Source organism: Pteropus alecto, unplaced genomic scaffold (genome assembly GCF_000325575.1).
Source record: "Pteropus alecto unplaced genomic scaffold, ASM32557v1 scaffold821, whole genome shotgun sequence".
Taxonomy (NCBI): Eukaryota; Metazoa; Chordata; class Mammalia; order Chiroptera; family Pteropodidae; genus Pteropus; species Pteropus alecto.
In genome coordinates this window covers 338,028-351,028 of record NW_006431396.1, presented here as the reverse complement: position 1 = coordinate 351,028, position 13,001 = coordinate 338,028, and positions in this window count along the sequence as shown.

Genomic DNA, 13,001 nt, shown 5'->3' with positions numbered 1-13,001 from the left:
TAAAAAGTGGGCCGTCTTCTCCACTTGGTCCTCACCTACCTGAGAGATGACCAGGGTCTAGCACTGACCGTGGCTTCCGGCTAGTGTTTGTACAGGTCAGATGATGAGGAAAGAAGATCCTGAGGAAATAAATTTTATCCTAGGGGAGGAGTCAGGTTTTAAGACAATAAAGATGGAAGACGAAAGGCAGGAGGTGCAAGGGAATTTGGCTCTGGGGCTAGGTGGAGGCGGGCAAGCTGGGAACTAAGTGTGGCACCCCTTCCCTTCCTCCCTGCTCCCTATTGCAACTCCCTCCCTTGACCCTCCACCTGTCCCATAGGTAAAAGTTGGTTATACCAAGAACTTCTGAAAATAGATGGGGCCCAGACTGGTTCTTGGAGAAATCCAGATAACTGGTTACTCTAGGGACAACTGTTCACTCACAGTAATGACTGAAGAAAGGGACATTTTAGAAGCAAATAGTAAGAATGTAGCTTGGAAGCGTTTTTAAAAGGGAAGGAATAGGTCATAGTGCCTTTGTATAGCTCAAAATTTTCATGTGTGACTCTGCATATATCATGAGAAAAAAACTATATTATTGTTGAATAATGGCAAATAGATACCAATATTTACGTACTTAAAAATGGCAGGGCATACTGAAATACTGGACGCTGATAAGTTATGGCAACCACCAACCATATCCATATTATAAACATTATTTAATATGAGTTTTTTTCACCTGCCTCATTCTGCCACCTTCTCCCCACCTCAGAAAATATTTCTGTGGAATTGTAATTAATATAAGCAAGCTATTTCAGAGTAACGTACTTAAAAAAATGTTTTGAACACTTCAAATGAGATGGCAGTGGGATGTTTTGGAGAATTAATTTTGGGACCTTATGGTATAAACTCCTTTGTTGATGTTTTCCATTCTGGTGCTTAACGTTTCCATGTTGTGGGGCCCAAAGCACCAGATCACCAGGGAGTTTGCAGTAGGAGTTCAAGTTGCTGTTTTCTTAATTTTTCTTTCTACTTTCCTATATTTAAAACAACAGTCTATTGCATTGATAAAGGCTACCATTTGCGACAAATATGAAACTTTTGTGAATATATATATCTGATGAATAACACTGTCAACATATATAATGTTAGAAATTCAAGGAAAATGGACAGAGTCATTAGTGGCGGTCTTCATACATTCTTCTCAGTCACAGGCAAATTATCTGGACCACATTTCCTGACCATAACGCAGATAAATTAGGAATCAATAATAGTTTAAATGAGAAACATCAGAAACATTTCAAAATTAAACAACTTAGGTCAAAAAGTCAAAACAAGAATGACAGATCATTTGGAATTTAATGCAATGAGAACACTAATAAGCTTAAGAACTGGATTCAGATGAAAATATGAGCCACTGATGTTAAACACAAAAGAATAGAAGTAAATCAAGTGTCCAACATAGTAACATTTGCTGCCTCCATCAATAAAGGTCAAGGATGATCTGTCTCTTAGGGCAGCGGTCTCCAACCTTTTTGGCACAGGGACCGGCGCGCCTATGAGAATCTAATGCCTTATGATCTGAGGCGGAGCTGAGGCGGTGATGCTGGCGCTGGGGAGCAGCTACAAGTAGAGATGAAACTTCACTTGCTTGCCCGCCACTCCCCTCCTGCTATGCAACCTGGGTGGGGAGGGGACTCTGTTTTAGGGTAGTACTGTTTCTCTCCTGCTTGACCCACCCCCCCAATGATCTTGTCCTCTCCATCCCTTTGGCATGTATGCCCGTGGTCACATCTGAGACCTTGTCATTACCAGTCACCACAGCCACTTCCTAATCCCAACCTCAAGCCATTCCAGGTTTTCACTGCCCCCAGTGTCCTCGCTTCCCTCCTTCCTGTCTGTCCTAGTCACAGACTTGCACACAGCATTAACGCTCTTGTTCCCATCCCGCTTTGCTGTACTGACCTGGCTAAGCCATGTCTTGTTCAGTCCGACTGCCAATCCCTAACACTTTAAAGTCACGACTGCAAGTCTCAAGTGGGCAGCGATGCTGTGCAGTCATTTATTCACTCCCCCCCCCCACTCTATGGGACTGTTTCCTGACTTCTCTCCTGGCCTCAAACCCTGGCACACCCTGTCCTGTTCTTGCTCTCAGCTGATGCCCTGCTTCCTGGTTGACCAAGAGATCAAAGCAACCAGAGGAACGAACACGTGCTCCACCCCGCATCTCCCTACCCACTGTCAGCCCATATTCATAACCCTATGCTGTAACCTCACTCGAGTGAGATTGGTAAATAGAGGCCAATAACGAGATAACAGAAGCTGGGTTTGGTTCAGGTACTTTTTCTAGGCAAGAAGAGTCAGAATAGCAGGAGAAGAATTATAACTAATGCCCTCAGGTCGATTGCTTTGCTGGGAGCAGGAACCCACTGGGCTGCATTTTAAGAAAACTAGAAATAAAAAAAAACAACTTTAAAAAAGAAGCTTTTGTATGGGATCCCCCTTTCTTGAGTATAGCCCCCAGCCTATGGCCCTTGCTGTTGGTAGGTTGCTCTACCTCCTGCGCCTACCTCCATTGTTGTCCCAATAATTTGGCTCCCTTCTCCTCATCTCAGCCTTCAACTCTGCCTTAACTGAAATATTAGAAGCATTATAAGAATCTCTGGGCAGTGTGAATCATTTTTTAACATGCCTGGGGCAACCTCCAGTCAGCCAACGTCTGGCTTGGGCAGTGCACAGTTATCTCCCAGGTACTGTCGACTGCATCTGTGATGCGCCCCACACCTGTTGTTTTCTTGCTGTAACAAAGTACCAAAACCTGAGTGGCTTAAACAACAGAAATGTATTGTCTTCCAGTTCTAGAGGCAGAAGTCTGAGATCAAGGTGTCGGCAGGGCCACACTCCCTATGAAGGTGCTGATAATTCCTTGGCTTGTGGCAGCATCACTCCAGTTTTCACATCGTGTTCTCCCTTTGTGCGTGTCTGTATCCAAATGTCCCTCCTTTTTTTTAAGGACACCAGTCGTGTTGGATTAGGGGCCCACCCAACTCCAGGATGACCTCATCTTAACCAATTACATCTGCAAAGACTCTATTTCCAAACAATGTCACATTCACAGGTATCGAGGGTGAAGACATCAACATGTCTTTTTGGGGAACAAATGCAACCCCTAAGAGTTGCTGTGAAATTTTGCTGAATGTTAAAATTTTTACGAGTGCATGCGTCGCATCGTAGTACGTAGCAGAACAACCTGTACTCTACTTCTCCTCCTGTTCCTATGAACTGTACCTGCAATTTTAAGAGAAGATTCTCCCCGACAATTCCTCTTTGTCCTGTATGTGCAGTCTTTCTCCATTGAGTCTTAATTCTTACTTGACCCGACTTCCCCTAAGCTGTCATCCTAATTTCGCCTTTTTCCCCTTAAAGAAAATTCCTCAAAAGGATCGTCTGGACTCGGGATCTTTATTTTTCCCTCCTGTTCTCTCCAAACTGGGTCTTCTGTGCTGTCTTCCACAGAAACTGCTGTGTCAAGGTCTCTAGACCTGAACATTGCTAAGTCCGGGGATCGGTCTTCGCCCTCATCTTACTTGATTTATTGTACATGCCTCGTTTTCTTCCCACCTCCCTACTTGCTTCTCAGTTTCATTTGCTGCTTCCTTTATCATCTTGACCTCTAAGTTCTGGTGTTTACTCCTTAGACCCCTTTTCCATGTATTCGAGGAGCTCATTCAATCTCATGTTGGAAAATACCATTTCTGCACTGATGATGCCCAGATTTTTATGTCCAACTTGGACCTTTAGACCTCAGAATTTCAGGCTCTCATATCCAATTTCTTAGTTGACATTTTCATCTGCAAAGCTCAATACATATCACAAACTTGCGTGTTGTAAACTTAATTCCTCCTTCCCTTCTCCTCCCCACCCAGGTCTACCCACACTGTGACACAACATGTTCTGATTTCAGATTCATATGCCTCTATCAGGAAATCCTTACTCTGACTTCATCATCTATCCAAAATTTGACTGTCTCTCACCACCTCCTCAGCTACCACTCAGGTCCAAGTCACCAACATCTCTCACCTGGGTCACTGGAACAGCCTCCTGACTGGGCTCCCCACTTCTACCCTTGACCCTCTTCAGTCCATTCTGCACTGAGGAGAGGGGTTCTGGTACCATGTAAGTCAGACCAAGTGTCTCTTTTGCTCAAAACTTCCCAGTGCCTCCCATCTCACTCAGAGTAAAGCCAGAGTCCTTTAAATGGTCTATAAAGTCGTGCCCAATCTGGTTTCCCCAATCCCTCTCTAAATTCATTTACATGAGGCAGCTTCTACTCTCTCACTCCATTTACCCCCTACCATTCCCCCCGCCCCGCCCCGGCCATTCTGCTCTAGCACACCTGCCTCTTTGCTGTTCCTGGAATTAACATGGTATGCTCCTCCCTCAGTCCTTTTCCATTTGCTGTTCTCTTTTTTTCTGGAAAGTGCTTCCCCAAGAATCTACAGGTGGCTACATGGTTCACTCCTCAACTCTTTCAGGTTTCCACTCAAATATAATGTCATAAATAAGCTTCTTATGGCTACCATCTGTACATTTACAACTACTAACCCCCTCCCAGTAAAAGGCATAGTCTTATCCCTCTTCTTTTCTTTATTTATTCCTTAGGAGTTAACTCTAATTGTATGCCATGATTTCCGTGGACAGCCCTGATTCATACCTGTTGTAAAACACTTAACACCTATTATTTTTAGTGCCCCCTTTTACCTTTAATAGTGTCCCAGCTTGGTTGGGCTTTCTGGCTGGAGCACAGACAGGGGAAGCCCCAGGGAGCTGGAAGGTACTGGGGTGAGACACATGGAGAAGGAGGAGCTCTGGAAAGCGACCTGATAGATTATGTGTTCCTAATCAGCATACTGAAGACTTCTAGAACCGAGCAAAAGAATAGACCACTGCCCAGTCTTCCTGCTGGCCACTGGGTGGTGCACAAACTCAGGAAAGATCTGATCCACTCAGCAAATGCTTTGAAAACTGAACTGGCATCAGAACAACAGCCCACAGAGGCCAAGTTAGAACTTGTGACCTGAACCCAGACAAATTGTGAGCTAAAACAAAAATATCAACATTCTCCATATAATTTAAATAAAACCCAGAGTCTCGTAATATTCAAAGTGTTCAGGGTACAATTAAAAATTACTTGGCATATGAACCAGAGGAATATTCACTCACATGAAAAATAACAAAGTATAAATTTCTGTAGATAACATGAAAATTAATAAATTAGGGTACAGAAAAAGTAAAATGGAGAAAACCAAGAACCGGTTCTTTGAAAATACTGATAAAAATAGATGACTCTAACAACTCTAAATAATAAAAAGGAAAAAATAAACACATAACATTACAAATGAGAGATTTCTATCCACTAATATAGAGATTTTAAAATTATACTAAGTAAAACTATGTCAATGCTTTTGAAAATCTAGATGGAATGGATAACTTTCAAGGAAAATATAAATTACCAAGATTTTCTCACAAGGATGTATGCGTTAATCTAGACTATGTGATTCTGTGGTAGTCACTCCCAATCCGATGGCCATATGTCCACTGCATGTTGACGTGGCTCTACTCCATATTATCTTCATTCTAGAATCCAGGCTGATGGGGAAGCCTCTAGCTAGGACATTGACAGTCACATGGCCAAGCCTACATACACTATTCCAGAGAAAGGCAATAAATATATGTGCACAAAAAAAGTTTGTCTTATGGTTTAAAACTGAATCAAACCATAACCATGAAATAAATTGAAAGGATTGTAAGGATCTACACCCTTTTCTGGAAAAAGAGAGAGATAAGGGAGGAAGAGGAGGAGGAGGAGGAGGAGGAGGAGGAAGAAGAGGAGAAAAGGAAGGAAGGAAGGAAGGAAAGAGGAAGGAAGGAAGGAAAGAAAAAAAGGAGGGCGGAAGGGAAAAGAAAAAGAAATGCTGGACCCAATCAATAGCTTTTATGAGTAAATTTTATCCCATGTTGTTTAAACTATTCTAAGCTATAAAAAAGTAAGACAAATTCCCAATTATTTTATGACTTCTTGAAGCCAGAATAACTACGATGCCACAACCTGACAGAAAGCACAAAAGATCAACCTTTTCCAATGTGTTTCTCGCTGAACAGTAGTCCTTTAAAATGCTTCAGAAAATACGAGTTATTTTGTCATATAAATGGAGGAGATACCATCTAAAATTACCTCTCATTGGAGAGCCCCAAAATATGATAGTTTAATCCTACAGAATACTATCTGCTTTGCTTAATCTGTAATTTTCCAAATTTATTTGACTGTCAACATTCCCACCCCCATTCCTCTTAATCCCTGTGGAATAGTTTTTGAAATAACTGTTATGAACCAATCTCAAACATGAATATAAATGCAAAGAAACTAATAAAATATCAGTAAATTAAATCAAGCAGTGTTTTAAAAACATGCCATGAACAAGAGTTTATTCTAAGAATGTAAAGAAATATGGTTAAACATAAACAGATTTACTGATACAATTATATTAATAGCTTAGAGGAAGAAAACCATTTGATTATCTCACTGGGTTCAAGAAAGACATTTGAAAAACTCAACATACATTCTTTAAAAGAGCTCTTAGTAAAAGAGTAAAGCAGTGAAAGTTTAATAACCTAATAAAGATAATTTAAGGTTAAAATGCTAGAGACATAATAGCAGCAACAAGACAAAGACACCCACCATTGCTGTTATTCATCATTTTACTCCAGGTTCTAGCAAATGTAAAAAGACGAAAAGAAATGAAGTATAAATATTAGAAAGGAAGAGAGAAAATATTATTTGTAGACTATAATGTCTACCTAGAAAACAGAAGACATCAATAGAAAAACTTTTCAAAGTAATAAGGGAGTTTAGTAAGGTGTCTGGTTAAAAGATGTAAACATACACAAACCCACAGATTTCCTATACACTAGCAGTGACCGATCAGAACATGTAATGAGAAAATTCATTCAAATAAAAAATAAATGTCATATTTATGATATATACATATTATAAAATAGGGATAAACAGAATAGCTAAAATTTACAAATGAACTATCACATGATTTATATATATGTGTATATATGTGTGTGTGTATATACAGTCAAGGTAATTAACATATCCATCTCCTGACAGTTACCATTTTTTTGTGAGTGTGGTGAGAGCACCTAAAATCTAGTCATTTACCAAATTTCCAGTGTTCAATACACTATTAGTAATTATAGTAATTCTGTAGGCTAGATTTCCAGAACCTGGTCATTATGCATAACTGCAACTTTATAATCTTTGACCAACACCTTCCCATTTCTCCCACCTCCCCACCTGTTCTACCCTCTGCTTCTATATATATATATATATATTTGAGTTTTTTAGATTCCACGTATAAGTGAGATCATGCAGTTATTTTCTTTCTGTGCCTGGCTTTTTCAAATGGATGGATGGATAAAGAAATTGACATGTTTATTCTAAAGTTCTAATATAATGCATGAAAGTACCAAAGAAAACTTTGAAGGGGAAAAAGATAATAAAAACATACTATGGAATTACCTTAACTAAAATAATGTAGTATTAGGGCAGGAAAAGAAAAACTGATTAATGAACTATAAAATGGGATTCCAAAAACAGACCCACGTATATATGACAATATTTGAAAAGAGTCAAATTTGAAATCATCGAACAAAGAATAGAGTATTCTATGGATAGTATGGGGTAAATTGCTAGCCATTTGGGAAAAATAGCTCTTATCCTTACCTCTACATCTTATTTTTGTCAGTTCCTAAGGGAACCCTAAATCCATTACAGCAGTGGTCCTCAAGCTTTCTGGCACCGGTGCTCCTATGAGAATCTAACGCCTGATGATCTGAGGTGGAGCTGAGGCAGTGATGCTGGTGCTGGGGAGCGGCTGCAAATACACACGAAACTTCTCTAGCTCATCTGCCACTCACCTCCTGCTGTGTGGCCCTGTTGGGGACAGCAATGTTGGGGACCCCTGAATTACAGGACATCGTAGGGAACTTTTTTTTAGTATTTGGGTAGAGAAAGCCTATCTCAAACTAACACTATTGCCACAAAAACATTAAGACAACAGGCTATATAAATAAAATAATAACAAGGTACAAAAAGTTATCCAATAGAAATTAAGTTTTCTTCACATCTTGTTCCTCAGCCACCCAGTTCCCCAATTCTGAGACAACTGTTTCCAGTTTCTTGTAGACAACATAATAATTATCAAATAATAATATGTAATTATTATTTGTAATATCAAATTATATTTCGTTATCAAATTGTTTAATAATAATACATTATTTGTTATTAACTATTCAAGACTTCTGTATTATCAAACATCATACATGAAGTTAAAAGTCAGGAAAACGTGAAAAAATATTGTATTATCTGTGATGGATAAAGAATTAATATCCACATATAAGGAGATCTTACTAATTAATAAGAAAAAAAGCCACCACCTTTTTATTAGTTAGGACTATTTTCAGCTGCAAGCAACAGAAAACCAATAACTGAAGATACGCAAACTTTAAAGTATTTATATATTCACCTCTCAGATTTGCAAAGAGTTAAAAGATTAACAATAATACTCAGTATAGGCATTAGCATGCACTATTCATGGGCATTCAGTAAAACCTCTGTAGAGAGCAATCTGATTAATTATATCAAAATTTTAAATGTGTATATTCTTTGATTAATAAATTCTACTTTTATGATTTTGACTTGACATAATTGGTCAAATGCACAAGGATATATATGTACTGAAGAGTTGCTTTTTAATAGCAAAAAATTGTACATAACCTAATGTCTACCGGTGAGAATTGATTAAACAACTTATTGCATGACCACATAGTAGAATGCTATTGTATCAGTTAGGAGACTTTCAGCTACAAGTGGGAAAAATGGCATAAACTAAAAAGAGATTTATTATTTCATGTAGTAAGGAGCCTTACTATATAGTAGCTCCAGGGTAGTTAAATCTGTAGTTCAATGACATCATCAAGGAGACAGCTTTCTTCTGTGTCTGCTTTGTCGTCTTCAGTATGTCAACTCTCCTGATCACATTCAACAAATATGTACCAGGCACTGATCGAGTGCATAGATACAATAATGAGCAAAATAGACAGCTCCTGCCCTCATGTATTTACAGAAAATATAGTTTATGTGAAAAAGGTAATAGCACAATATGTGTTACATAATACCATTTATGAAAAAAAGATTCATTTAGGTGTAAACATATTACAATACCTAAACATTTTCTGAGTATGTTTATTGTATGACATTCACCAAGGGCCAGGGCCAGGGCTAACTGCTTTATATGGGTTAACTCAGTTCGTCCTCATAACGAACCTGTGAGTTAAATTCTCCTATTACCCATTTTAATATATATATGTAAACTGAGACTATGGGAGATTGAATCCCACATATATTAATTGGTAGAGTCAGAATTTGAACCCGTGTTTGTTGCACTCCCAAATCTATACTCCCAATCTTTATGTTAAACAACCTTTTGAGAGGTTAAAAAAAATCTAGAAGGAGATAGACCAAACTTTAAAAAATCTTTTTCTTTAGGAACCGATGGCTTGAATGCAGTTTACCACAAGAGCCAGGAGAAAGAGGGAGGGAACAAAGTCAAGGAGTACATTAATAGACTGACAATGGGTAGTGGTTGATTGCCTTAAGGTCCTAAAGAAGTTTAAAACAGGTCCATGGGATAGAGTAGACAACCAGAGACTGTAATTTAGGAAGAATTTTAGAGGCTGTATAAAATTTGGTAATGCTTCAGGATAAGGCCAGATGGGTACTTTACTGAAGTAAAATAACAGTCAAGGTCACTGGATTAAAGTAATTGCGGCAAGAAAACAACCATTCATTCAAATATTTATTGATTATTCAAGCATATATCTATGCTACAGGTTGCAGAAATACTGGTAAACAAGATGAATACGATTATTACTTTCATGGAACTTACAATTGGAGAAGTAGCCAGAGACCAGATTATGCAAGGCCTTGTAGTCATGTTAAGAAATGTAAGGTGTATTTAGATTTTGTTCTAAATGTGATGAGAAACCATTGGTGGGTTTTAAGCCGGGGAAGGACTTGATCTTATATCTGTTTTTAAAAGATTATTCTGGTTCTTGAGAATGTATCATGGGAGTAAGAGTAGAAGTACGAAGACCGGTTAGGAAGATATTGAAGTAGTTTACGAAAGAGTTGATAGTGGTTTGGATAAAGGCAATAGTAATGGAGATGAAGAAAAATGGCAGACTTAGATATATGGTGAAAATAGAGCTGACAGCGCTTGATGATGGATTTGTTATGGGAGGTGAGAGGAAGGGAGGAATTTAGGATAACTCTTAAGTTTTTGTGTCGAACAAAGGGGTGGATAGTGGTGTTATTTACAGAGGTGAGAAAGACTGGGGTGGAAAGATCGCATTTTCATAGATGTTGATTTCATGCTGGATATGTTGAGTTTGAGGAATTTGTGGATGTGCTTAGTAGGCAAGTTGGCTGTATCAGTATAATGCTCAGAAGAGTGGGCTGGAGTCCTTCATTTGGGAGTCATCAATGCAAAGACAGTAACAGATCATAAGGGTATGTAAGATTGTCTAGGGAGAGGAGAGAATGGCAAGCGAGAAAAGAATTGGGCCTCCAACAGAACTGACAACACTGACTCCTGAGAGGTTTGTAGTAGGAAGAAATCATTCTATCCAACACTGTGCTGGCAAAGGTCACTCATGACTTCCTGCTCCCTCAAGTCCTATGGACATATTTTAGTTCTTATCTTTCCGAACTCACTATTGCATTGTGATACTATTGTCTACTCCCGATGAAACTGTAGTCTCCAGGTTTCCCATTCTCTCCTATAAATTTCCTTTCTCTTTTTTGTATGCCCCAAACTCTGTGGTTCCCCACGGAAGACTAAAGAGTTAAACTTACGTTGAGCTCTTAGGAAGAACTTCTGCAGCCACATCTTCTCTAGGATCAGGAAGCTGCTTGCAGATTTGGGAAGCTGTTGGTTCCAGAACTTGATGGAGATGAGGGAAAATTCCAGATAGAGGGAAGAGTAAATACAAAGGCCCTGAGGTGTGAACGTGCTTGGTGTGGTTGAGGAACGGGAAAGAAACCCATGTAGTAGGATGATCAAGGGGACAGCAGTAAGAAATGAGGTTACAGATATTATGAGATGGGGATGGAATTCACTTATAAGGGTTCTTCTGCAGGTCATTGGAAGGACTTTGGGTTTTAAGCTGAGTAAAATGGATAACCACCAGAGAATTAGATAATCGCTTATAACTGTTTTATCAAGCTCCCTCTGGCTGTTGTGCGGAGAATAGATTGTGGGGGACAAGAGTAGAAGCAGGGAGACCAGCCATCACAATAAGTCAGGCAACAAATGATAGCGGCCAGGACTAGTGTGTTAGCAGTGAAAATGGAGAAAAGCTGTCAGATTCTGGTTATACTTTTAACGTAGAGCCAGCATAACTTCCAGATAGATAAAATGTGAACTGTGAAAGAGAGGAGTCTAGGATGACTCCAAGGTTTTTCACAAGAGTACATGGAAGGACAAAGTTGCTACTTACTGAGGAGGGGAAGGCTATGGTAGGAACAAATTTGGGGGAGAAGGTTAGGAGCTTGCTTTGGGACATGTTAAATTTCAAATGTCTGATAGACATTCAAATGGAAATGTCAGGTAGAGAAGTTGATTATAAAGGTCTGGAGTCCAAAGAGACAAGTTGGAGATAAAATTTAAGGCTCATTGGCTTATAGGTGGTATTTACAGCCATGGGACTGAATGAGGTTGCCAAGGGAATTAATATAATTTAAGATGATCAAGCTCGGGAGAGTGTTTTAAGGAGAATAGAGTGATAAACTATATTAAGATGCTGCTGTATCATTGCTCTTTCCTTCTTTCCTTCCATCCTCCCTCATTAACTCATGACTATGAACGTGATAAAGCTGTGCAGAGCTCGGCCTACTCATGCCCAGACTCAGAATCAGATATCTTTTCTCCTTTTACCGTTCCCTTAATATGTACCATAAATCCTAGGCAATGTTCCAAACTATTGTGTTCCAATCTGGACCCCACACTGCAAGTGATCCTAACGCAAAAAGCACTCCATAGTAGGACTTTAAAAGGCCGAGGCAAGTTAGCCTGGAGAAAAAAAAAAAGGCTTTCCAGGGAAGATTATGTTTGTAATCAATCAGCTACCTGGCCTCAGAATTAAAATCCTTGACTAAAAATTGCAAGGATTCAGATTTAGGCTTGAGAGAATCAGCTTCTCTAAAAGTGGCTGGCATGAGATTCCCAGGTAGTTGTGAGTTTCAACATGATGATCGTACAACTTTAAAAAATCATATTCTCTCTGTGACTTTGATATACTGGTGAATACTAGTGCATAGTATATGTCATCTCTAATTGATACCCTTGGTAGTGGTTACTACACTGTAGTTGACAGATTCTGGAAATAGCTACAACACACACTTGGAATCTCACAGTCACATAATCAACCATTTTACTAAATACAAGCATATTTTCATTCACATACAGTTAAAGAAAACATTTTTTTTTTCACATTTCATTACAGTGCACAACAAAGTGAGGAAAAGTATACAGTACATTTTATTCTGGAATATGAGACAATCTAATCCAACATGCAGTTGTGGTCTTTGTTACAAGTTAGTTTATCTTTTCTTTACCTATGTAGTAAAATAGCTTCTAAAGCTTTATCCTTAGTATTGTATTAACACCTGATTTTTTTCACACTTATTTTCTAAAACCCACTTATTGCAGTGACGACAGCACTGAATTCTACAAAAATGATTTTTAAAGTTTCTAGGACTTGTTTAAGCAATTAAGCTCAGCCACCTCTGCTGGATCTACGCTGAGTATTTTTAAACCTGCCTAAAAAATGCAAGGAATGGGAAAAGTATACATTTAATGTATTTTAGTTAAGAAAACTGTAGAGAAGTTTTTTTT